Source organism: Lepus europaeus, chromosome 2 (genome assembly GCF_033115175.1).
Source record: "Lepus europaeus isolate LE1 chromosome 2, mLepTim1.pri, whole genome shotgun sequence".
Lineage (NCBI taxonomy): Eukaryota > Metazoa > Chordata > Mammalia > Lagomorpha > Leporidae > Lepus > Lepus europaeus.
The window spans coordinates 176160744-176187025 of NC_084828.1; the positions used below are offsets into that span (position 1 = coordinate 176160744).

Consider the following 26282-nt stretch of genomic DNA (forward strand, 5'->3'; position numbering starts at 1 on the left):
GCCCTCAAAATTATTTGAGAATAATGTTAACTGTTTTTCATTTTCTCAAGGCTTATTAATTCTTGGATAAGTTTTTTTTTTAAGATTATTTAAAAGAGTGACCAAGAGAAAGGGAGAGAGCTTCCATCCATTGGTTTACTCTCCAAAAATGCCATAGTAGCCAGGACTGGGCCACACTGAAGCTGGGACATCCACATGGTGTAAGGGGACCCATGCATTTGGTCTATCTTCCTTTGCTTTTCCAGTCATATTAACAGGAAGCTGGGTCAGAAGCAGACCTACTGGGACTTGCACCTGTGCTCATGTGTGATGCGGGTGTCAGGCAGCAACTCAATCCACTGGCCTCTTTGGATAAGTGCCACAATACTTGCCCCTTTACATAAGTTTTTGAAGGCTGAGTAATACTCCATTAAATGAGTATACACAATGTGTTTGTCTATTCATTTGTTAGTGGATTTAGGATATTGACACATTTTGGCTCTTGGAAGTTGCTATAGACTGTGTTCTAAAAACATTCATATGTTGCAATTCTAACCTCCAAGGTAATTAGGAACTGAGACATTTGGGAGTAATTAGATCATGAAAGCTGTACTGTGGGATTAGTATCATTATAGAAGAAAGCACGGAGAGGCCTCTTCCTCTTGATGTGTGAGGTTCCAGTGCAAAGACAGTTTTCTACAATCCAGGAGGCTGGTTCTCATTAGTTAAGCAATGTGCCATGTCTTTGTCTTGCACAGTCTTCAGAACTGTGAGAAATAAAATCTGGTGATTATAAGCTACTCAAGTCATGGGAATTTGTTTTAGCCATCTGAATTGAGTAAGAGAGTCACACCACTCAGGCTTCTGACTCTGGGTCTACTGCTCTTTCCAACATTTTCATAAAGGGAACCGACTTTTGTATACTCTAAAATATCCCAGAAACGCAAGTGGTTTTCAGGGAGACAAGCAGCACATGTAAAAGATTAGCAAGTGGGGCCAGTGCTGTGGCATAGCAGGTTAAGCTGCTGTCTACAGTGCCAGCACCTGATATGGGCACTGTTTCGAGTCTCAGCCTCTCCACTTCCCATCCAGCTCGCTGCTAGTGGGCCTGGGGAAGCAGCAGAAAATAGCCCAAGTTCTTGGGCTCGTGCACTCACATGGGAAACCAGGGAGAAGCTGGCTTCTGGCTCTCAATTTGGCTTAGCCCTGGCTGTTGCAGCCATTTGGGAAGTGAACCAGCTGATGGAAGACCTCCCTTTCTCTGTCTCTCTCTCTCTAACTCTTTCTTATAATAAAATAAATCTTTAAAAATTTTTTTAAAAAAATTAACGAGTGGGATGTTGATGCTGAGCTTGATTGATCTAGGTTTCTTTTTAGAATATCTCTACTTTCAAGATGGCCCAAGTCATGGGCCCCTGCACCCATGCGGGAGACCTGGAAAAAGCTCCTGGCTCCTAACTTTGGATTGGCTCAGCTCCGGCTGTTGCGGCCATCCTGGGAATGAACCAGCGGATGGAAATCCTGTATCTCTCTCTATCTCTACCTCTCTCTGTAACTCTGTCTTTCAAATAAATAAAATAAATCTTTTAAAAAAATTACTGATGCCAAAAACAAGAGTGTCAATTTGTTAAATCAACAACAGGAGTCACTGTGCACTTACTCCTCATGTAGGATCTCTGTCCTTAATGTGTTGTTCAATGTGAATTAATGCTACAACTAGTACTCAAACAGTATTTTACACTTTATGTTCTGTGTGGGTGCAAACTGTTGAAATATTTACTTAATATATACTAAATTAAGCTCCTGTATATAAAGAGAATTGAAAATGAATCTTGATGTGAATGGAATGAGAGAGGGAGTGGGAGTTGGGAGGTGGGAGGGAAGTTACAGAAGGGGAAAAGCCATTGTAATCCATAAGCTGTACTTTGGAAATTTATATTTGCTAAATAAAAGTTAAAAAAAACTACAGAAAGGTATCAGTAGAGCATTAGCTGATGTGATAGCTCTAGAATTATTTCTAAAGGTGAAACTTTGTGGTGAAACATGGCACAAGATTGATGTCAGATAAGCAAGTCCAGAGGGCACACTCTTTTCAGTTCCCATGAGCTGTGCTGAAGTTTTCTAGCATTGGCATTACTTCAAACACTCTAGGTGCATCACACCCACTGGAACACCTGGATGTAGCCTGCCTTTTCTCTGGCAGTCCCACTAAGCCCCCAGCACACAGCTCTTCCCTGGAGCTCTGTGCAGAGGCTATGTCTTTTCTTGGACTACACAGGACTGAGCCAGAGGAAGAGGACACAGCAGAGCCATCAACATCGTCCTAGACTTTCTCCTGCTTCTGGTCACCATCAGGTGTCACTGGTGACATCTTCCATTCCCTGAAGGAGAAAATTCATAGCTGAGGAGATTGTTGCATTACCAGAGCTGGGCATGGAACCAGCAGCCTCACTGCAAAACTGTGGAGCAGAAACACACACTCGTTCTGTGAGCTTTTCTTTTCTTTTTTTTTTATTAAACTTTAATTTAATGAATATAAATTTCCAAAGTACAGCTTATGGGTTACAATGGCTTCCCCCTCCCAAAACTTCCCTCCCACCCACAACCCTCCCCTTTCCCATGCCCTCTCCCCTTCCAACCACATTATGATTCATTTTCAATTCTCTTTATATACAGAAGATCAGTTTAGTATATATTAGGTAACGATTTCAACAGTTTGCCCCCATATAGCAACACAAAGTGAAAAAAAATACTGTTGGAGTACTAGTTATAGCATTAAATAAGAGTGTACAGCACATTAAAGACAGAGATCCTACATAATATTTTTTTAATTAATTTTCTATGCCATTTCCAATTTAACACCAGGTTTTTTTTTTTCATTTCCAATTGTCTTTATATACAGAAGATCGATTCAGTATATAATTAGTAAAGATCTCATCAGTTTGTACCCATGCAGAAACACAAAGTGTAAAAATACTGTTTCAGTACTATTTATAGCATCACTGCACATTAGACAACACATTAAGGACAGATTTCACATGGGATGTAAGTACACAGTGACTTCTGTTGCTGACTTAACAATTTGACACTCCTGTTCATGGCATCAGTAATCTCCCTAGGCTCTAGTATAAGAAACAGTGACCTGATCAGCTCTTGTCCTGACTCTAGATGTACAATGTAATACTTTATCCTTTTTAGTATTTGTTGTTGTTGTTCTAGTACTAGTGGTTGAACTCTGTAATTAACACACAATTATTCTTAGGTGTTTAAATTTTAACTGAAAAGTGATCCCTGTTAAATTTAAGGGAGGAGATGTACAATTTGGGACATGCTCAATCAGACTTGCCCCAAATGATGGAGTTAGAAATATGCCAGGGAATTCCAATACAATCCCATCCAGGTGGCATGTACCAATGCCATCTCACTAGTCCAAGTGATCAATTTCAGTTCACAATTGATGGTTCTGATAGGTCTAAGAGTCAAAGGGATCACACAAACAAGACTAGTGTCTACTAATACTAACTGATAGAATCAAAAAGGGAGAGAAGGATCCAACATGGGAAGAGGGATACACAGCAGACTCATAGAATGGCAGACGTCCTAAACAACACTCTGGCCTCAGAATTAGCCCTTAAGGCATTCGGATCTGGCTGAAGAGCCCATGAGAGTATTGTAGGCATGGAAAGCCAAGATACCATGGAAAAGAAAAAAAAAAAAAGAAGAAGAAGACCTAAGTGAAAGATCTCTGTGAGTGAGATCCCAGTGGAAAGAACGGGGCCATCAAAGGAGGTGCCTTTCTCTGAAGGGAGGAGAGAACTTCCAATTTGACTATGACCCTATCGGAATAAGATCAAAGTCAGTGAACTCTAAAGGCTTCCATAGCCCTGGCAACTCTGTGAGCTTTTCATAAGGCAGTGGGTACCTCTGCTAACTCTCCAAAGTCACAGGGTTAGACGCATATTTTAAACTTCTTTACGTTAGCATCTGCTTATCTTTGTCAAAGTTTGACAAATGAACTTTTTTTAAGATCTATTTTATTTATTTGAAAGACAGAGTTACAGAGAGAGGTAAAGAAAGAGATAGAGGTCTTCCATCTCTGTTTCACTCCTCAGATAGCCGCAACAGCCAGAGCTGCACTGATCCGAAGCCAGGAGCTTCTTCCAGGTCTCCCACACAGGTGCAGAGACCCAGGGACTTGGGCCATCTTCTACTGCTTTCCCAGGCCATAGCAGAAAGCTGGGTTGGAAGTGGAGCAGCCTGGACAGAATCCAGTGCCCATATGGGATACCAGAGCTTCAGGCCAAGGCTTTAACCCGCTGTGACAGTGGCGCTGGCCCAATAAATGAACTTTATTCTATATATTACAACAGGTTGGGTAGGTGATGGGAACAAACTTGAGGTCTCGGTGGTAATTTTTATATCGCAGTGTGTAGGTTGATAAAGACTGGAATCCAGGTTCCTTCCAAGCTGTTTGAATTGCTCAAGTCATATAATGTGTCACAACCTCAAAATGGGAATAATATCTTGGAGGATGTGCTAGAACATAGAACAGGGATCAGCAGACTTCAGCTATGGGTGGTCTGAGATCAATCATTTCCATTTTAAAAAAGATTATTTACTCTACCACCAATGGCTCTACTCCCAACCTGTGTGTACTGATGGTTCTCTTCCCCACTTAATGCTGTATAATTGTTCAAAACCTGGTAAATGCCACTCTTAGGATCATTGGTTACTATCCTCACTCTGTCTTTTATGACCTTGTCTAAATATGATCAGAGTCGGCAAACTTGGAAGGCTTCCACAGCCTTGGCAACTCATGACGACAGCCTAGGGTGGTTACTGGCGCCATAAACTAGAGTGTCAATTTGTTGGGTCAACAACAGGAGCCACTGTGCACTTGCTCCTCATGTAGGATCTCTGTCCTTAATGTGCTGTACATTTTGATTTAATGCTATAACTAGTACTCAAACAATATGTTTCACTTTGTGTTTCTATGTGGGTGCAAACTGTTGAAATCTTTATACTAAATTGATCTTCTGTATATAAAGAGAATTGAAAATGAATCTTGATGCAAATGGAAGGGGAGAGGGAGCAGGAGAGGGGAGGGTTGTGGGTGGGAGGGAAGTTATGGGAGGGGGAAGCCATTGTAATCCCTAAGCTGTACACTGGAAATTTATATTCATTAAATAAAAGTTAAAAAAAAAAACAATCACATTGAAAGTGAAAAAAAAAAAAGATTATTTATTTGAAAGGGAAGGGGAGTGAGAAAGTGAGATCTCCCATCCTATGGTTTACTGCCCCAATGCCCATAACAGCCAAGGCTAGCACAGCAGCGAGCAATTCACCTATTTTCCATATGGGTGGCAGGGACCTAGAGAGCTTGAGCCATCACCTGCTGCCTCCCAGGCTGCTCATTAGCAGGAAGCTAGAATAGGGAGTGGAGTTGGGACTCAAACCCAGGCACTACAACATGGGACACACACATCCTAAGTGGTTGGTTAACTGCTAGGCCAAATGCCCACCTCTGTGTCTGTATGTGTGGTTTTTTTTAAAGTTTTATTTATTTATTTGAAAGTCAGAGTTACACAGAGAGAGGAGAGGCAGAGAGAGAGAGAGAGAGAGAGAGAGAGAGATCTGTTTTACTCCCCAATTGGCCTCAGTAGCCGGAGCTGCAACAATCGGAAGCCAGGAGCCAGAAGCCTCTTCTGGGTCTCCCATGCAGGGGCAGGGGCCCAAGGACTTGGGCCATCTTCTTACGGCTTTCCCGGGGCATAGCAGAGAGCAGATCAGAAGTGGAGTAGCCGGGACTTGAACCAGCACCCATATGGGATGCTGGCGCTGCAGGCGGTGGCTTTACCTACTACGCCACTGCCTGGATCCACAGCCCCTACTGGATTTTAAGGTTGGAAAAATTGTCAAATGTTTTTGAGAACTGGATTTTTGACAAACTACATAAGCTTTTAATTACTATCTTTTTGAAAACTTATATTTAACATAGTATTTATCATCACAAGGTTGTTACTCAGTTAACAAGTTTCTTTTTACATAAATCTCTATTTTGATGTTAACAAAGTTTTTCTTAACATTAAATCTTTTCTACATTTCAATATTAGACACATTGAATGCATGTGTTCTTTGTTTTTTTTTTTTTTTTTGACAGGGTATGTTTTCTAAACTTCTTTTTCCCCTGAGGTAAAAGGTTTTAGTTTTGGCTATTTGATATTCCAGTATGATATTAACCTGGGAGATAAAGCACAATCCAATGAAGATGTGGAGAAAAGAGTCCTCCTCTGTTAGCAGGCAGGATTCTAATCCCACAGTGGTAACCTCCCAGGGTTCTGGGAGAGAGCCTTCTGATTCCTGTTCCATGCGCTTTGACATTCTGAAACCATGAAATACTATTTATGCAAATTTCTTTTTTTTTTTTTGACAGGCAGAGTGGACAGTGAGAGAAAGACAGAGAGAAAGGTCTTCCTTTTGCCATTGGTTCACCCTCCAATGGCCGCCGCAGCTGGCGCACCATGCTGATCCGATGGCAGGAGCCAGGTGCTTATCCTGGTCTCCCATGCGGGTGCAGGGCCCAAGCACTTGGGCCATCCTCCACTGCACTCCCTGGCCACAGCAGAGAGCTGGCCTGGAAGAGGGGCAACCGGGACAGAATCTGGTGCCCTGACTGGGACTAGAACCTGGTGTGCCGGCGCCACAAGGCAGAGGATTAGTGTAGTGAGCCGTGGCACCGGCCGCAAATTTCAACTATCATACTTTTTTGGCCTCTTTTCAAACCAGCCGATACAAGTTACAGGCTGGATTTTTCCATGCATTACTTGCTATAAAGAAAATAATTTTTTTCCACTTTAACAGATATCTATGTTCCTGTTTTATGGGAACAACTGAAAATGTCAAACTACCGTATTTACTGTTTCTTGGAACTCGCAGACACAAAAGCGCAGGCTTAACTGAAATAGCACAAAGAATCTCAGGGTAAGGTTTGATTCAGGAGGCCCTTGAAAGTCACATCTGTGCATTTCTCTTTCCTGCAGACACCTCCAAGCAAGCTCAAATGCTTGTTATACTGAGAACCACTCCTAACAAGAGTGAGATTGCATCTCCAGCTCCTAGTGCTTCAACAACAGGCAGCACCAAAAGCAATGAAATGAGGACTAAGAGTAGCTGTGTTGAAACTGGGGTCAACATGTTGGGATCTTGAAGGCTGAAGGGTTCAAAGAAATGGTATACATGTTATTTTATCCAGCTTGAAATGTTCCCTTCCTGGAGCTCCAGATGCTGGATTTAAGAGATTCTATGGAATAACACCTTCCAGGAAGCAGCCACTACAGGAATCTAACTGCTGTTGTCTAACCTTCACATGTGTGTTGCCATCACGTCTAGATGGCACCTCTTTTTCTAGGGGCCTCAACAATGTCTCTTGAACCTACAGAATAAATTCTTCGCTGGTTCTTTCTGGATAATGAAACAGATATAGGGTCTTTATGTTATGGATGAGTTGCTACATGCCAAAATGATCTGACATTGGCTTGGTCCTTGATGAGATTCCAGAAAACGTTCTAGAAGAGGGCAAGAATTTGCAAATTGAAAGCACTGTGGTCTGATATTCTCAGGCACTTATCAAAAAATATAAATAGGTTTCAATTTATGAAAAAGGTTGGGTGAAATCTAACCTTCCAATCTTTTTCCAGATTTCGAATGACAAGAGAGGAACAAAACCAGAACAAAGTCATATTAAAAATAGCTTAAGAGTCTTTTGCCTGAAGGACAGAAAACTACCTCAAAAATTCTCTTTGAGTCCTTGGCTTTTATGGTTGAACATTTAAGGTATCAAGTGATTTGCTTGAAGACTATAAATTTAATTGAGATCTCCTTTATCCCAGAAGGTGTCAATTGTCTTGTCATCACTGACCCTTTTGCTTCACATGTTGAAAGGGATGTTAGTGGTTTAGCCCTTATTTGTTCAAAATTATTGCTTCTGGAACACACTGATAAGTGGCACATATAATGCCCATTGGAACTGAAGCTAAACCTAGCGTATCACAAAAAGATGAAGCACTGCATTTTGCAGCACTCTAGCTAGAACACTGAAGAATTCTTAAGTTTTCAATCAAGTATCAGATAAAAAGTTCTGATTAGGGGCCAGTGCTGTGGCATAGCGGGTAGAGCTGCTGCCTGTAGTACCAGCATCTCATATGGGCACTGGTTTGAGTCCTAGCTGCTCCACTTCCAATCCAGCTCTCTGCTATGGCCTGGGAAAGCAGTAGAAGATGGCCCAAGTCCTTGGGCCCTTGCACCCATGTGGGAAACCCATAAAGGCTCCAAGCTCCTGGCTTCAGATTGGTCCAGCTCTGGCCGTTGTGGCCATTTGGGGAGTGAACCAGATCTCTCTCTCTCTCTCTCTCTCTCTCGACCTCTGTAATTCTGCATTTTAAACAAATAAGTAAATATTAAAAAAAAAAAAAAAAGGCCGGCGCCGCGGCTCACTAGGCTAATCCTCCGCCTTGCGGCGCCGGCACACCGGGTTCTAGTCCCGGTCGGGGGCACCGGTCCTGTCCCAGATGCCCCTCTTCCAGGCCAACTCTCTGCTGTGGCCAGGGAGTGCAGTGGAGGATGGCCCAAGTGCTTGGGCCCTGCACCCCATGGGAGACCAGAATAAGCACCTGGCTCCTGCCATCGGATCAGCGCAGTGCGCCGGCCGCAGCGCACCAACCGCGGCGGCCATTGGAGGGTGAACCAATGGCAAAAGGAAGACCTTTCTCTCTGTCTCTCTCTCTCACTGTCCACTCTGCCTGTCAAAAATAAAAAAATAAAAAAAAAAAACCTCTGGTTACTCATGCTTTCTATAGGCCTCAAATCTAGAGACAAGAAAGAGAGTATGATTGGTTTGTGCCCTCTGTGAGGAAGCTGGCTGCCAGTTGAAACCTATGTCCACAGCTCTCCTGTCCTCTCTCTTTTACTCCTCCATGGTCCCCCAAGAAGATTAATTGAAGAGACAATGACTTTGTGACTAAGGATTCTGATCTCTGTTCAGCTGCACTTTGGGATCTCGGGCTCCAGGGTTAACCCACAGCAGTGAAACACAAAGGAACCCAGGGAGGCAGTGCTGGCTCAGGAAAACCAACTGACCATTCATGTAGGGGTGTCACAAGTAACAGCAGCACCACCACTATCACCCCAGTATGCAATGCAAAGGGCTTCCTAGATGTCCTTGCTCTCCACAGAGAAGAATTTACAGCTTGTGAGAGGAAACAGTATGACTTTTAAAAATTATTATGATCTTCTCTAAAATCAACAGATAGAGCAATGGACATTTGGCACAGCAGTTAAGATGCCAGTTGGGAAGCCAGTATTCTATATCAGAATGCCTGGGTTCTAGGTTGGGTTCTACTCCTGACTCTAGTTCAGGCTACTGCACATCCTGGGAAGCAGCAGATGATGGCTCAAGTACTTGGGTCCCTACCACCCACTGGGGAGACGTGGATTGAGTTCCTGGTTGCCAGATATTTGAGAGCAGTGAACCAGAGGAGAGGAGCTCCCTTTCTCCTCTCCGCCTCTTAAATAAATAACCAAATACAAAATTTGGAAAAACAAAATAGGGGTAAGAACTGTGGCACATCAGAATAGGCTGCCAATAGGATGTTTGCATCCCACATCAGAGGGCCTGTTTGAGATCCAGCTGCTCCACTTCTGATCAAGCTTCCTGCCAGTGTGCATGAAAAGCAGCTGATGATGGCTGAAGTACTTGGGTTCCTGCCATCGCCATGGGTTCCTGACTTCAGCTGGGCCTAACCCCTGCTCCTGTAGTCACAACTATACTTGAATTGGTATGGTGCTAAGGTTGTTTTTAATGTGTTACATGCTATTAAGGGTGGAGTTGAAGGATCTTAGCAGGATCAGAGAAGATTTTATTTACTTTAGCTCTGTATCATCATTGTTTGCAATCCAACACCTTAAATTTGCTTTCCTTTGTAGTAGCCTAGAAATGAACTATTTTTACTCATTTCATTTTCATATTCCGTGCATTCCTTTACAATCCATTGCACAAATGGATAACTCTTAGTCACATTGGCCATGCCAATCTTCTCAAGTCGGAACACACATGTACATTGTCCACTAGATGGCAACAGAAACCCACAGACAATTTAGACCACCAAAGAGAACAGAACTGCAGTGGGACTTCATGATACTTTTTAAAAATTAGTTGTAAAAGATGACTTTTGCAAAAGCTTTTTAGAGGCTCAAATATTGGAATCTTTAAAAACTTTTAAAAATAATTAGAAATATGTTAATGACAAGATATTTTTGTAACTAAACTAGATAAAATTTTCTAATGCAACAAAATGATACTGATCACTACTGCCTGGATAGTTTGTGGACATGTGCTTTCAAAAGTTCTTGGTACTCTTGCTCATTGGAGCTACTTAGCGGGGAAAGGCATGGAAGGTGCTGTCCTTCTATGCTTGATCTCTCTCACACTGTGCACCCCGGGGAAGGCAGTTCAGAGAAGAGTCTAGCAATGGACTTCCTCAGATGCTGGAAACTGTCCCTCGGCACCTGGATTCTGGCACCCCTCCTTCAGGAACCGCCCCTTCCCGCCTCTGGGAAATCTCCTGTTTCTATTTCTACTCTGAAGATCATTGGGGTAATAATGTATTGTGGTAGAGGCATCCCCAAGGTCAGACAGAGAAAAAGAAAGTTACCCTAGAAATGGAATGTGGTCACTCTCTACTTGCCTGTCAATGCTCCAACTGTAGTTATTATCTGCTTGTATGTAACCATTTTAGCTTCTACTTGTTGTTAACACTTGCAGTTAACAGCTCAGTATGTATGGAAAAAAATATCAGTAACTATGTGTGCATACATGGGCAATATTGTATACATTCCAGGGGCTGCCATGTGACATTAGAATATTCAATCCTATGTATGCCTGTCGCCATTAAAGGGAGACAAAGAAACTAAAATCATATATATAAAATAATCCTTTTTTCAGGCCTCAGGCTTTTGTATAAAAATCCAACTGAGCCTTATAATGGCATAAAGATGATAATAATAAAACACTATTTCCTGGGGCCAGCACTGTGGCATAACAGGTAAAGCCACCGCCTGCAGTGCCAGTGTCCCATGTGGGCACCAATTCAAGTCCTGGCTGCTTCACTTCCAGTCCAGCTCTCTGTTATGGCCTGGGAAAGCAGTAGAAGATGGCCCAAGTCCTTGGGCCTCTGCATTCACATGGGAAACCTGGAAGAAACTCCTGGCTCCTGGCTTCAGATTGGCACACCTCCAGCCGTTGCAGCCAATGGGAAGTACAACAGAAGATGGAAGACACCTATCTCTCTCTCTCTCTCTCTGCCTCTCCTTCTCTCAGTGTGTAACTCTGACATTCAAATAAATAAATAAATCTTTTTTTGTTTGGTTGTTTGTTTTTTAATTTATTTGACAGATAGAGTTGAGAGAGAGAGAGAGAGAGAGAGAGAGAGAGATCAGTCTTCCTGGTTTCCCATGCAGGTGCAGGGCCCAAGCACTTGGGCCATCCTCCACTGCACTCCCAGGCCACAGCAGAGAGCTGGCCTGGGAGAGGGGCAACTAGGACAGAATCCGGCACCCCAACTGGGACTAGAACCTGGGGTGATGGCACTGCAGGCGGAGGATTAGCCTATTAGCCACCATGCCAGCCCCTAGCTTTTTTATTAGCTTAGAAAAATGGAAGTGTTTACGTGGTACCACCCCCACATCCCAGGTGAGAGGAGGTACTTCCTGGGGAGGGGTCTCCTGATTGACAAGTAGGTAAACATGGCAGCACATAGCAAAGGAGGTGCAGATTCCAGCTCATGAACTTTAAATTATCTCTCTAAGTTGTCCTACATCATAACAGTTTAAGGGAGTCAAAGAGACTAAAACCATATACAAGGAAGGACCTCTCTTTTTGGGGCTCAGGATTCTGGCTAAGAAATTCCACATGGGCCTTCTGCCAGTATAATAGACTATTTCCTGTTAAAAGTGCCTTGTCTTGACACACAAATCTTGCTACAACCTAGGTTCAGGAATATGAGCAGTTAGGAATAGAGATGGCATTTGGATTAAATTTGCACAGTATAGAACTGGGATTCCACATGATACAGTTTCTGAAAGGAATCTCAAAGATAATGAGACTGACTTTGATAAATAATATGTTGCTATTATGAGCTTCCTATAATTCCTCTCCATATATCTTCTGTCTCCAAAGTTACCTACTCATAATAGCTGCTAAAATCCTCCTTCTCTTCTTTGAATCCCATAGCCCCCTGTGTTGTTCTTTCCTGGTTTGGCTTCTGCCCGTTCTCTCCCTTCCCCTCACATGGTACATAAGTGAGATCTTTTACCCCTGCCCCAAAACCACACATAATATTATAGAACTTGAGCTACATGAAACTTGAGGTGGGAAAGCGTTATTTTTTTAAAGAAGCTCCCAGTTCCATCCCTCTTCTTGGGGCCCACTAGAATGTGTATTTCTTACTTCCTGAATGTTTTTCTCATGATACACTTTATCACAGAGAATTCCTGGGAATAACATTCTCTACTTTGTTATATTTAAAATTAAAGGAGAAAAAAATTACATGAGTTTATGTCCCTCTCTACTTCTGATTGCAGCTTCCTGTTATTGCACATCCTTCAGGTACTTGGGTCCCTGCTACCCCCATAGAAGACCCAGAGTTGAGTTCTGGTCTTCTGGCATTGGCCTGGACCAGCCCTGGCTGCTGTGGGCATTTGGGGAGTAAACCAGATTTGCTAAATGGGGGTGGGATCTCATAGGAAAAATTTCTCTCTAAAATAATTCTTTCTGGGAGCCAGATTTATGGCACAGAGAGTAAGCTGCTGCTTGTAATACCAGCATCACTATTGGAGTGCTGGTTTGAGTCCCTGGTGCTCATGCTAATGCTCCTGGGAAAGCAGTGGAAGATGGCCTAAGTACTTGGGCCACTGCCACCCATGTGGGAGACTCAGATGGAGTTCCAGGCTCCTGCTTCTATCTGGCCCAGCACGGGTCATTGGGGCAATTTGGGGACTGAACTGAAGTAGCACCTTGACAGTAGGAACTCCATTTTGGAGCACTTAAGACTCCATTCTGGGAAAGCACCCCCCCCCCCACCATGAGACTCTGGTCTGAAACTATGATCTAAAACAGTAGAACAATAGCAGTCCACTACATCACACTTGGCAGAGCATAGAAACCCCCTAGCATAATTGTTCAAGCTTGAAAGTAAAAAGGTTGCACCTGGGTTAATGATAAAAATGGAATTTGTCTATGTCCTACATATAATTAAAACCAATACCTGGATTAATGTCAGGATTATAAGATTGTAACTGGTATTGTCAAGATTATAATTGATACTAGTTTCCCATAGGTTTTAGGTCAGCTTGACCCCGGTAACCATGTATTCCCCCTGTTCCTAGCAACCATGAATTCCCCTCCCGATTTTGTGGTTTTTGCCTTTATAAACCCTGTTGCTTTAGGCTTCAGGGTCGAGAGTTCTTTAGGGCATGAGCCCACTCTCCACCGCCGGCAAATAAAGGACCATCAAATTTTATCAATGTGTGGAGCTCCTTTGTTCATACTCGCTCAGGAACAACATTTTGGAGGCCCCAGCGAGATATGGAGACCACCTCCGGGAAGACCTCGCTCCGATTCTTCCAGGTTGGTGCTCTGGCCATAGGGGAGGTGCCCCCTGATGATGTTCCAGGGCCCCGTGTCCCGATTCATCGACCTGGGAGGCTCGGCTCAACCTCTTCACCGACCAATTGGCCTTAGGTCCTCTGGTAAGTCGACTCCTGTTTTCTGGTGGCGCCTTCTGGGTATGGGAGGTCTGACGAGACGCCAGTACAGTCTCCGTTCCATTTGAGCGCGATGGCGTTAGGACGGGAGACCCTGGTCTGGTTAAAGAAAGGCCTGTCCTGGATGTACTGGTTTCTGTTCCTGTCTCGTGGCCACTTTCTGATGCACTGTCTGCATCCATAATCCTGGGAGGTAAACTCTTCTCCCTGTCCTGCCTGTTTGTCTCCTTTATTCCCTTGTCTCTGGAGTCTCTGTCCCTTCCCTGAGCATGGGATCTGCTCAGTCTAAGGGACACCTTTTCAATGTAAATTTTCTCTCTTTTAAATCTAACAAGATTGCTGCTTTAAAAATTGCCTGTAACTTGCCAACGTTTTGTGGCTTGGTTTTTACAGATCTGGTTGAAAAATAACAATGGGTGATCAGCCCTGATGTGGATTTTTCAATCTCTGGTTTATGTCATTGATTTCTAGCTAGAGTTTTATAAAAAGAGTAAAATTCCATGTAAATGTAATTTTGACCTTAATTCAGACAAAGGTATGATACAATATCAACATGTTAAGTCACTGAGGTGTAACTGCTAATTATAAATTGGGTAAATGAGATAAATGTGTCTAACAAAAATGTCGTCATTAGAGTTCACATATAAAAAAAATTCAAGACTACTTAAAAGTAACTAAGGTTAAAATTTGATGTGTTATCTTATTCTAAAAATGTTGTCTTAATTTACAAATTTTTAAAGAATTATTTTAATATAAATCCTAAATTCAGCAAATAAAAAGGCCACAACTATAAAACTGTTCTTGGTAAGAAAAAAAACAAAACAAAACAGGTTTCAATTGTAAAAAGAGGTTTTTAAGTTTAAGTTGTAAAAAGTGTAAAAAGGTCACAAAAGGTAATAAAAAATTTTCTAAATACAAAAACTATTAATTAAAATATTCTTTTAATAGTTTTTATTTAATTGGTGACTCTGCCGTTTTCAAGCCAGATCCAGTAAGCTCTCTTCTCTTTCCTGGTTCTGACTCTGTTACAATTGTTCCAAGTTATGGGATGAGTCCATGGGCTAACTTGTATTTAAGGATTTTATTTCCCATTTTATTGACAAAGAAACATCAATTTTGTATCCTATTGGTGTTCTCTGTCTCTGTTTTAATTCTGATAGTTTAAAAACAGCTGTGTTTTTATTAAAAAAATTATGGTTTAGTTAAATATATACTCATTCTAAAACATTCAAATGTTCACTTTGTAATAGTAAAATCTGGTCTACTCATACAAATGTGCAAAAGTTACAAAAGTCTAATAATTTTGCTGTGTCATCAGTCACGATGGCTATCTTTTTTTTTAATTAAACTTTTATTTATTGAATATAAATTTCCAAAATATAGCTTATGGGTTACAATGGCTTCCCCACTCCCACAACTTCCCTCCCACCCGCAACCCTCCCCCCTCCCGCTCCCTTTCCCCTTCTATTCATGTAAAGATTCGTTTTCAATTCTCTTTATATACAGAAGATCAGTTTAGTATATATTAGGTAAAGATTTCAACATTTTGCCCATATCGCAACATAAAGTGAAAAAACTACCATTGGATTACTAATTATAGCATTAAATAGCAATGTACAGCACATTAAAGACAGAGATCCTACATAATTTTTTTTCAAATTAATTAATTTTCTATGCCATTTCCTTTCTAACTCCAGGTTGTTTTTTTTTTCATTTCCAATTCTCTTTATATACAGAAGATCAATTCAGTATATAATTAGTAAAGACCTCATCAGTTTGTGCCCACACAGAAACGCAAAGTATAAAAATACTGTTTCAGTACTAGTTACAGCATCACTTCGCTTTAGACGACACATTAGGGACAGATCCCACATGGGGTGTAAGTACACAGTGACTCCTGTTGCTGACTTAACAATTTGACACTCCTGTTCATGGCGTCAGTAATCTCCCTAGGCTCTAGTCATGAGTTGCCAGGGCTATGGAAGCCTTCAGAGTTCGCTGACTCTGATCTCATTCCGATAGGGCCACAGTCAAAGTGGAAGTTCTCTCCTCCCTTCGCAGAAGGGTACCTCCTTCTTTGATGGCCCCGTTCTTTCCACTGGGATCTCACTCACAGAGATCACTCATTTAGGTCTTTTTTTCTTTTTTCCATGATATCTTGGCTTTCCATGCCTGCCATACTCTCATGGGCTCTTCCGCCAGATCCGAATACCCTGAGGGCTGATTCTGAGGCCAGAGTGTTGTTTAGGACATCTGTCATTCTATGAGTCTGCTGTGTATCCCGCTTCCCATGTTGGATCTTTCTCTCCCTTTTTGATTCTATCAGTTAGTATTAGCAGATACTTGTCTTGTTTGTGTGATCCCTTTGACTCTTAGACCTATCAGAGCTATCAATTGTGAGCTGAAATTGATCACTTGGACTAGTGCGATGGCATTGGTACATGTCATCTTGGTGGGATTGTGTTGGAATCCCCTGGCACATTTCTAACTCCACCATTTGCGGCCAGTCCGATTGAGCATGTTCCAAATTGTTCATCTCCTCCCTCTCTTTTTCCACTCTTAGATTTAACAGGGATCACTTTTCAGTTAAAATTTAAACACCTAAGAATAATTGTGTGTTAATTACTGAGTTCAACCAATAGTACTAGAACAACAACAACAACAACAAATACTAAAAAGGATAAAGTTTTACATTGTACATCTAAAGTCAGGACAGGAGCTGATCAGTTCATTGTTGCTTATAGTGTCCATTTCACTTCAACAGGTTTCCCCTTTGGCGCTCAGTAGTCACCGATCAGGGAAAACAAATGATATTTGTCTCTTTGGGACTGGCTTAATTCACTCAGCATGATGTTTTCCAGATTGCTCCATCTTGTTGCAAATGACTGGGTTTCGTTGTTTCTTACTGCTGTATAGTATTCTATGGAGTACATGTCCCATAATTTCTTTATCCAGTCTACTGTTGATGGGCATTTGGGTTGGTTCCAGGTCTTAGCTATTGTGAATTGAGCTGCAATAAACATTAATGTGCAGATGGCTTTTTTATTAGCCAAGTTAAGTTCCTTTGGGTAAATTCCAAGGAGTGGGATGGCTGGGTTGTATGGTAGGGTTATGTTCAGGTTTCTGAGGAATCTCCAGACAGACTTCCATAGTGGCTTAACCAGTTTGCATTCCCACCAACAGTGGGTTAGTGTCCCTTTTTCCCCACATCCTCTCCAGCATCTGTTGTTGGTAGATTTCTGAATGTGGGCGATTCTCACCGGGGTGAGATGGAACCTCATTGTGGTTTTAATTTGCATTTCTCTGATTGCTAGTGATCTTGAACATTTTTTCATGTGTCTGTTGGCCATTTGGATTTCCTCTTTCGAAAAATGTCTATTGAGGTCCTTGGCCCATCTCTTAAGTGGGTTGTTTGTTTTGTTGTTGTGGATTTTCTTGATTTCTTTGTAGATTCTGGTTATCAATCCTTTATCTGTAGTATAGTTTGTGAATATTTTTTCCCATTCTGTTGGTTGTCTCTTCACTTTCCTGACTGTTTCTTTTGAAGTACAGAAACTTCTCAATTTGATGCAATCCCAAATGTTAATTTTGGTTTTGACTGCCTGTGCTGTTGGAGTATTTTCCAGGAAGTCTTTGCCTGTGCCTATATCTTGCAGGGTTTCTCCAATGCTCTCTAATAATTTGATGGTTTCTGGTCGTAGATTTAAGGCTTTAATCCATGTTGAGTGAATTTTTGTGTAAGGTGATAGGTATGGGTCTTGCTTCAAGCTTCTGCACATGGAAATCCAATTTTCCCAGCACCATTTATTGAATAGACTGTCCTTATTCCAGGGGTTAGATTTGGGTCTTTGTCAAATATAAGTTGGCTGTAGATGTTTGGATTGATTTCTGGTGTTTCTATTCTGTTCCATTGGTCTATCCATCTGTTTCTGTACCAGTACCATGCTGTTTTGATAACAACAGCCCTGTAGTATGTCCTGAAATCAGGTATTGTGATGCCTCCGGCTTTGTTTTTGTTGTACAGGATTGCTTTGGCTATTCGAGGTCTTCTGTGTCTCCATATGAATTTCAGCATCATTTTTTCCAGATCTGAGAAGAAGGTCTTCGGGATCTTGATGGGTATTGCATTGAATGTATAAATTGCTTTTGGGAGAATAGACATTTTGATGATATTGATTCTTCCAATCCATGAGCATGGAAGATTTCTCCATTTTTTAGTATCCTCTTCTATTTCTTTCTGTAAGGTTTTGTAGTTTTCATCGTAGAGATCTTTAACGATGGCTATCTTAATAAAAGGAGGCCCAGAGAACTAAAAAGAAATAAATGGTTAATAAAATCTTACAGGTACTTTCTAAAATAGTGTGTAAAGTAAACAAGTGCCTCTTCTTGTTGTCTAGTAAGTTTTATAATTTTAACCATGACCACTTAAAGCCTTTTGTCAGTCACAGTTACTACTCATAAAAATTAGAACATTGTTGGTTGTGTGTTTAAATGTGTTCTCTTTTAGGTTTCAAAGGACTTCTTTTTCCTACCTTTATTATATTCAGTACTTTAGTATGGCTGTACAAATAAATAAAGCCAAAGTTTAACAGGTTCCAACTAAAAAAGTATGGTTAACTCAGGTTACTAAAAACAAAAAGCAATTCTAATTAATTGGTAATAAAAAAAAACAGTTAAAGATCTTAAAAAGCTGTTACTAAGACTGCTTTATTGTTCTATCCTGTAATGTATGCTACATGTTATATGTGTGTACATATTATATGTCTACATAAATAATTTATTAATAGCTAAGATTGCTCATAAATTTAAACTACTAGGTTAACCCAAAATACATTTTTGGTTCACATTACCTAAATAAATCTCTGTCTCAGGTGTTTTAAACTTGGTGTTTCAGAAAAATTAAAAATTTTTAAAGTCATTGACATATGTTTATGCTTGGGTTGGCTTGTCAAATAAGTTACACTTGTGTTAAATATTCAAAAAATATTTTCAACTACAGGTACTCTTATAATTTAAAAAAGACTTTAAACTTTTTGGTAAATACTTTCATAAGTTGTTATTTAACAATTAAAATTATTTACTAATATTAAATTATTAACAGTAAAAAAATCTAAAAGGCCTGTATTCTCTTCGAGGTAAAAAACTGACTCTATTCTAAATTCTCCATCAGGATATACAGTTTGATCTTCAAAACTTATAAAAGTAATGGCTAACATTTTTCATTGTGCCTGGACACAAAATAAACAGCTAGATTTATTTTGCCATGGATACAGTAAACAGGCAAAACCTCCCTTTTCAAACCAAACTAATAAAAAAATACTAATTAGTTAAAAGTGGTTTGGATAAAGTGGTCTTCATGTTTGATCTTATTATACATGCCTGTGACAACACATTTCTAGCCCAGGCCACCAAAGACTAGTAATAAAAGCACCTCCTTGACTAATATCCTAAAGGTCCCTATGGGCCTTTAACAAGGACAGGAAAAAAAAAAAAGAGAAGTGAGCTGGACAACAGGAACAATGTAAGGACAGGTGCCAGCCAATTAATAACAGCTGTACACAGCGACCTGCCATCAAGGAGACCCAACAGGCCAGTCCACCCTAAATGGCATTGGTTTTTGATGTGAAAAGCCAGGGCTTTGGACAGACAGCAGTCACGACAGAAGCCAGCCTCTAAAGAGCTCCAGCAGCTCTGCCAGCTAACAGCTGGGTCACTAGAAACGGAACTGCCCTGGAGTCGAAGGACTCCTAGGTCAGAGCCGCAGACCTTGTTGGCTCTAAGCTGAAAAGCCCTTCACTCTGCTCAGCTTCCAAAGTAACCACCACCATCGGGGGACAGCCTAGGGTCAGTAACATTGTAGACAAAGTTATAGATTTACTTTCAGAGATTCTGCCTATTCCATACTGACCTCCTATTCAGTCCAGCTCTGCTCCCAGGCCAGCTAGGAACTGGGAGTCAACAGGGTGCCTGCCCTAAGGAGGTTCACACCTCCTTTATGATGTGTCTTCCTGTGCCCCATGTAATTAATAATGACCCTGTGCTTTGTCTTAGACCCTGTGTATTTAATCTGCTTGTTAGATCTGTTTTCTCCAGATTTAAAGCAGTACAACTCTTGATGGCCATGCACATAAAATCTTGGATGGAAGCAGTTTCTACAAGCTTACACTGCAGCCCCCTCGAGAGACCACCTCCTGTTGGAACCCTGTTTCGACTGCCACTCCCTACTCCACACCCTAAGGGGCCCCCAGGACAACGACCCCCTGTCAGCAGAAAGTAGCCAAGATGAGATCGATGCCCAGGGTCCCTACAATAGCAGGGTGTGGATTTAAAGGGGGGGGGGACTGAGGCTGTCTGGTTGGGCTAAGTGTCTGTGGGCCTCTCAGGCTTTAACAGAATGTCTTGTACATACAGACTGTAAGCTATAAACAAAAGATTTACTCTAAGACCTGATCCCAACTCTTCCCACTGTGATATTCTGTACCCAAAACTAGCAGCAGGGGGGCTGGGTCCACCAAAGCAAACATCAGCTCTTAGCACCTCCCATTCCAGTTGTCACCAAAGGCCCCAGGTTAGTTCTGGTCCTAGCTGGGTTCAGTGTGGCAGGCACTGCTGCCCTCAGCACAGCATCCCTGGTTCTGGGTGAGCTAAGTACTTCCCATATGCCAACATCAGCCAGTGCCAATCTTCTATTAATCTGTTACCTATTACTCTACTGTGAATATCCTTCCTGATCCATATGATTTGACTAAATCAAGGATTTGATTAGTCTCAAAAGAAAAAGGGGGGAATGAAGTAGCACCTTGACAGTAGGAACTCCATTTTGGAGCACTTAAGACTCCATTCTGGGAAAGCACCCCCCCCCCCACCATGAGACTCTGGTCTGAAACTATGATCTAAAACAGTAGAACAATAGCAGTCCACTACATCACACTTGGCAGAGCATAGAAACCCCCTAGCATAATTGTTCAAGCTTGAAAGTAAAAAGGTTGCACCTGGGTTAATGATAAAAATGGAATTTGTCTATGTCCTACATATAATTAAAACCAATACCTGGATTAATGTCAGGATTATAAGATTGTAACTGGTATTGTCAAGATTATAATTGATACTAGTTTCCCATAGGTTTTAGGTCAGCTTGACCCCGGTAACCATGTATTCCCCCTGTTCCTAGCAACCATGAATTCCCCTCCCGATTTTGTGGTTTTTGCCTTTATAAACCCTGTTGCTTTAGGCTTCAGGGTCGAGAGTTCTTTAGGGCATGAGCCCACTCTCCACCGCCGGCAAATAAAGGACCATCAAATTTTATCAATGTGTGGAGCTCCTTTGTTCATACTCGCTCAGGTACAACAGAACCAGCAAATAGCGGATCTCTCTATCTGTCCCTCCCTCCCTCCCTCTCTAACTCTGTCTTTCAAATATATATATATATATATATATATATATATATATATATATATAAAATCCTTTTTTGAAAAAGAAAAAGTGTTTTTCAAAGACATGGTGAATCAACCAACAAAATAAAGAAAATCAAATTCCATATTTGAGTTTAACACAAAGAAAATGAAAGACCACACAGGAAAGATATTTAAAATTATAATGCCAGAAAAGTTGGATATTCCTTTAAAAACTTTGAGGCCATTGATAAAAATGTTTATAATTACTCAACATATCAAACTAAATAAAATCCAAATGTCAAATAGAATCACTGATTATAGAAAATGTAACTGAAGGAAACTCTGAGAGCATGCTGTGGAACTTCCCTCTCACTGTGGGATGCCTTTTCCAGTAATCCCAGCATAAGTAAATCCATCTTATGCTTCAACATATCTCATGTGTCAAAAAACAATAGACTTGGCCGGCGCCGTGACTCAATAGGCTAATCCTCTACCTGCGGTGCCAGCACACCAGGTTCTAGTCCTGGTTGGGGCACCAGCTCTGTCCCGGTTGCTCCTCTTCCAGTCCAGCTCTCTGCTGTGGCCCGAGAAGGCAGTGGAGGATGGCCCAAGTTCTTGGGCCCTGCACCCACATGGGAGACCAAGCGGAAGCACCTGGCTCCTGGTTTCAGATCAGCGCAGTGCACCGGCGGCAGTGACCATTGGAGGGTGAACCAATGGTAAAGGAAGACCTTCCTCTCTGTCTCTCTCTCTCTCACTGTTCATTCTGCCTGTCCAAAAAAAAAAAAAAATAGACTTCACCACCACTCCTCAGTAGATAAGATTCTATAATTTAAAGACATTTATCATTTTCCAGTGGTTTTCTCTTTAATACAAATTCCCCAATTTCTTAACACTTCTCAGATCACAAGCTTATTCTTAAAATATGTTTAAAACTTTAAAAAACATGTATTTCAGAGACAGACTAAGAGAGGTGGAGATGGGGGGCAGAAAGAGAAATCTCCCATCTGCTGGTTAACTCTCCAATTGCCCACAGCATACAGAGCTGGGCCAAGCCAGAGCTAGGAGCCCAGAACTCAATCTAGGTTTCCTGTGTAGGTGGCAAGGACCCGACCACCTGAGCCATTCTCTGGTTATATCTTAGAGTATGCCTTAGCACAAGGCTATAATCAGAAGCAGAACCAAAACTTGAACTCAGGCAGTCTGATATGGTACATACATGTCCTAAGTGGTATCTTAAGTGCTACACCAAATGCCTGCCCCTATTCTATTTTAACTGATGAATAATACTTGTATGCATTTATGGGGACAATGTGATGTTTTCATGTAATCTTACTAAGGCAAGCTAATTAACAAATCTTTCAACTCACACGCTTGTCATTTTTTTGTAGTGAAAATTATGTGGACAAAGGTGTATTAATTTTGCTCAAGGTTCTTTTAAAAAAAACAGATTTATTTTATTTATTTGACAGGTAGAGCTACAGAAAGAGGTAGAGACAGAGAGAGAGGTCTTCCATCCTCTGGTTCACTCCCCAGATGGCTGCAATGGCCAGAGCTGCACCGAACCGAAGCCAGGAGCCAAGAGCTTCCTCCAGGTCTCCCACGTGGGTGGAGGGGCCCACAGACTTGGGCCATCTTCTACTGCTATCCCAGGCCATAGCAGAGAGCTGGATCAGAAGAGGAGCAGCCGGGACTAGAACTGGCGCCCATATGGGATGCCAGCACTTCAGGCCAGGGTGATAACCCCCTGCACCACAGTGTCAGCCCCTGCTCAAGGTTCTTGTCTCACACACAGACAAGCATTCTAAGTGCAGACACATATAAAGTGCACAAAGTGGTAACAAAATTTATTCAAAAGTTGAGAAAATGAATACACATACACACGAGTGTGGATTGCCCCATTTGGAAAAATACTCATCATGAGTGACCAGGGGATTGCCAGAAGGGAAGAGGGGTGGGGAAGGGGAGAGAGAAAAAGCAACTGTGTAGCACCTCTAGATGTGGTCCATGACCAAAGAAGAGAGAGAGGGAGATCCTCACATTGGCCCCTTGTATGGCAGCGGGTAAGGAGCAGCACCTCTACAGGCATGAAGTCACTTGGGAATGCTGTGATACCTACACAAGTTCCTCATGGAGCTTGATTTTCATAGTGGCCCCCCTTAGGTCCCAGACAGGCCAGTGCATCCCAAGAAAGGGGCTTTTGGATTGACAAGTAGAAGGATAGAATTCCATTTGGAGCCTTACAGCAACTTCCAGCTCTTGTGGGCCTATCTAGCTGCCTGTCTATTCACCCCACCTCAAAACATTGAAAATCTACTGTTTTGGCCAGCGCCGCAGCTCAATAGGCTAATCCTCCAACTGTGGCACTGGCATCTCGGGTTCTAGTCCTGGTCGGGGCGCCGGATTCTGTCCCGGTCGCTCCTCTTCCAGGCCAGCTCTCTGCTGTGCCCCGGGAGTGCAGTGGAGGATGGCCCAAGTCCCTGGGCCCTGCACCCACATGGGAGACCAGGAGAAGTACCTGGCTCCTGCTTTAGGATCGGCACTGCTCACTGCCTGCAGCAGCCACTGGGGGGTGAACCAACGGTAAAGGAAGACCTTCCTCTCTGTCTCTCTCTCTCACTGTCCACTCTGCCTGTCCAAAAAAAAAAAAAAAAAAAGAGAAAATCTACTGTTTTATCAACTTGGATATATACAATGCATTGTTCCTTATTATCACCCCATTTTGTGTAATAGTCCCTAAGCTTACTCCTCCTAACTGAAACTTTGCACCCCCTGACCAACACTTCCTCTCTCCTCCATTCACCTCCTTCCCCCAGCCTTCTGCTCTCTACTTCTATGAGTTTGACACATGTGAGATCATACAATACTTGTCTTCCTGTGTGGCTTACCTCTTTTAACATAATGTCCTGCTGTCCTATTCACATTGCTGCAAATCACAGAAATGTGCTTCCTTTTTAAGGTTGAATCGCATTCCACTATCACATGTGATAATGGACTTCTAGGTTGGTTTCCTGCCTTAACTATTGTGAACAAGGCTGTAATAAACTTGAGGATGCAGGTTTCTCTTTGATAGAATGATTTTAGTTTTTTGGGTATATACCAGTAGTGGAATTGCTGGATCATGTGCTAATTTTATTTTTAATTTCTGTGGATTCTCCACACTGTTTTCCATAATGGCTGTGTGAATTTACATTCTCAACCACAGGGCATAAGAATTCCCTTTTCTCTGCACTCTTACCAATAGTTGCTATCTTTCATCTTTTTGCTAACTGCCACTAGAACAGGTGTGTGATGCTATCTCATTGTGGTTTTAATTTGCATTTCTCTGGTGATTAGTGGTGGTGCGAATTTTTTCATACATCAGTTGGCCATTTGGATGTCTTGTTTTGATAAATGCCTATTTAGTTCCTTTGCCCATTTCTTGATTGGATTATTTGTTTTCAGGCTATAGAGTTGATTGAGTTCCTTATGTACTTTGGATAGTAACCCTTTATCAGATGTATAGTTCGCATATATCTTCTGCAAGCCTGTGGCTTGTCTCTTCACTCTATTAATTGTTTCCTTTGTTGCACAGATGCCCTTTAGTTTAATGAAATCCCATTTGCTTATTTTTGCTTTTGTTGCCATATTCCTCCCCCCCCCCCAAAAAAAAAAAACCTTTCCCAAATTATTATGGAGCTTTCTCCTTGTGTTTCAGCTTTAGGTCTTATGTCTGTCTTTAACCCCCTTTGTGCTGACTTTTGTTCATGAAGCACCACAAGTTTTTTAAACAGCTTACTTCCTAGTAGGGCTCTAGCTTTTCAGTATCAGTTCAAACTTGTCCTAACTGAAGCAGTATGTTAATTATTTTTTTAGTTTTTTTTTCCCGAGCATCTGTGCTTCACAATTCACAATTTTTAATTTTGAAGTTTTTCAGGTAGTAAAGTAAAAATGAACCAAATCCTGTTATACACAAACAACCCTTCTTAATGACCTTTTAGCATATATAGCTTTGTCAGTAAAAATGTTAACTTTCTGGAGCAACTTTTCCTGCTTCCAGCAGATGGCACTGAAAATCATGCACAATAATTTAATCTGTGTGGCCGCTTTCCATCTCCTTAATGTCATAGCATAGCCAGAAAATAGGGGTATTTTTAAGGGGCCAAAAGATAAGAATGCTTATCTGAGGATGGCATAAGGACCCCTTCCTTCAGCCGTCCTGAGGCCCAAAGGAGCTTGCCAGTTTGCCACATCTTTCAGCGAATTATCTGCACCATGCCCTGGGAGAGTGCTGCCCCAATCTCGGGCATCTTCTGATTCATTTGGAGCCTATTGTAAACATACATTTTGAAATAGGAAGGGAGCACATTGATAGTTCGTCAAGACACATGTTAATAAAAGTGGAGATACTGCAGGGTCAAGGAAGAGTAGGGGAAGAAACAGCAGAGGAAACTCTTCCGGAACTAGTGATTCACAGTGGACCTGCATGGAGAGTGTGGGAGCCCAAGTTCGGGACACCAGCGGCAGACTCAACACACCAGCGCTGGAACGCGAGGTGAGCCGAACCTCAATAGCCCGAGACACCAGCGGGCAAGCGGAAAGAGGAGACTAGAGGGAACGAGGCGTGAAACTCCGTGGGGAAAAGTTCACCAGGCTAACTAGAAGAGAGAGAGGGAAAAAAAAAAAGTGACCGATACGGACACGAGTTTCTCTCTCTCCGCTCACCTCTCAAAGGCGAGCAAGACAAAGAGCAGGCGCCATTTTGGAAATACATCATAAGCAGGGCGACCTCAGGTCTGCACCGGCCCTGAGCCTAGCAGAAAAACCTGACTCTGGGGGGAGGGGTGAAATAACAGGAGATTAGCATCTAATTTGGCAACCCAGTGGGAGACTGCAGGAGAATTGGAGCCCACACTGAGGGCAGCACAGATTCCCTGTGTGGTCCTTGGCAAAGAGCTTCTGATCTCTGGCTCCTGTGGGTATATCATTTGCCTGCTAACTACTTCCAATTACATTCAGCTGTGCGGAATTACTTCCCTTTTAAATCAAAAAAAGAAAGAAAGAGAGATTTACCACACCTAACCTGGGAGTGTCATCTTTGACACACCCTCA

General features: G+C 42.0%; 1 pseudogene; it reads right to left on the reverse strand.

Annotated features, from left to right (window-relative positions):
* Positions 1-6990: 6990 nt before the first annotated feature.
* LOC133752299 (small integral membrane protein 30-like) lies at positions 6991-7173 on the reverse strand (annotated as a pseudogene).
* Positions 7174-26282: the final 19109 nt, after the last annotated feature.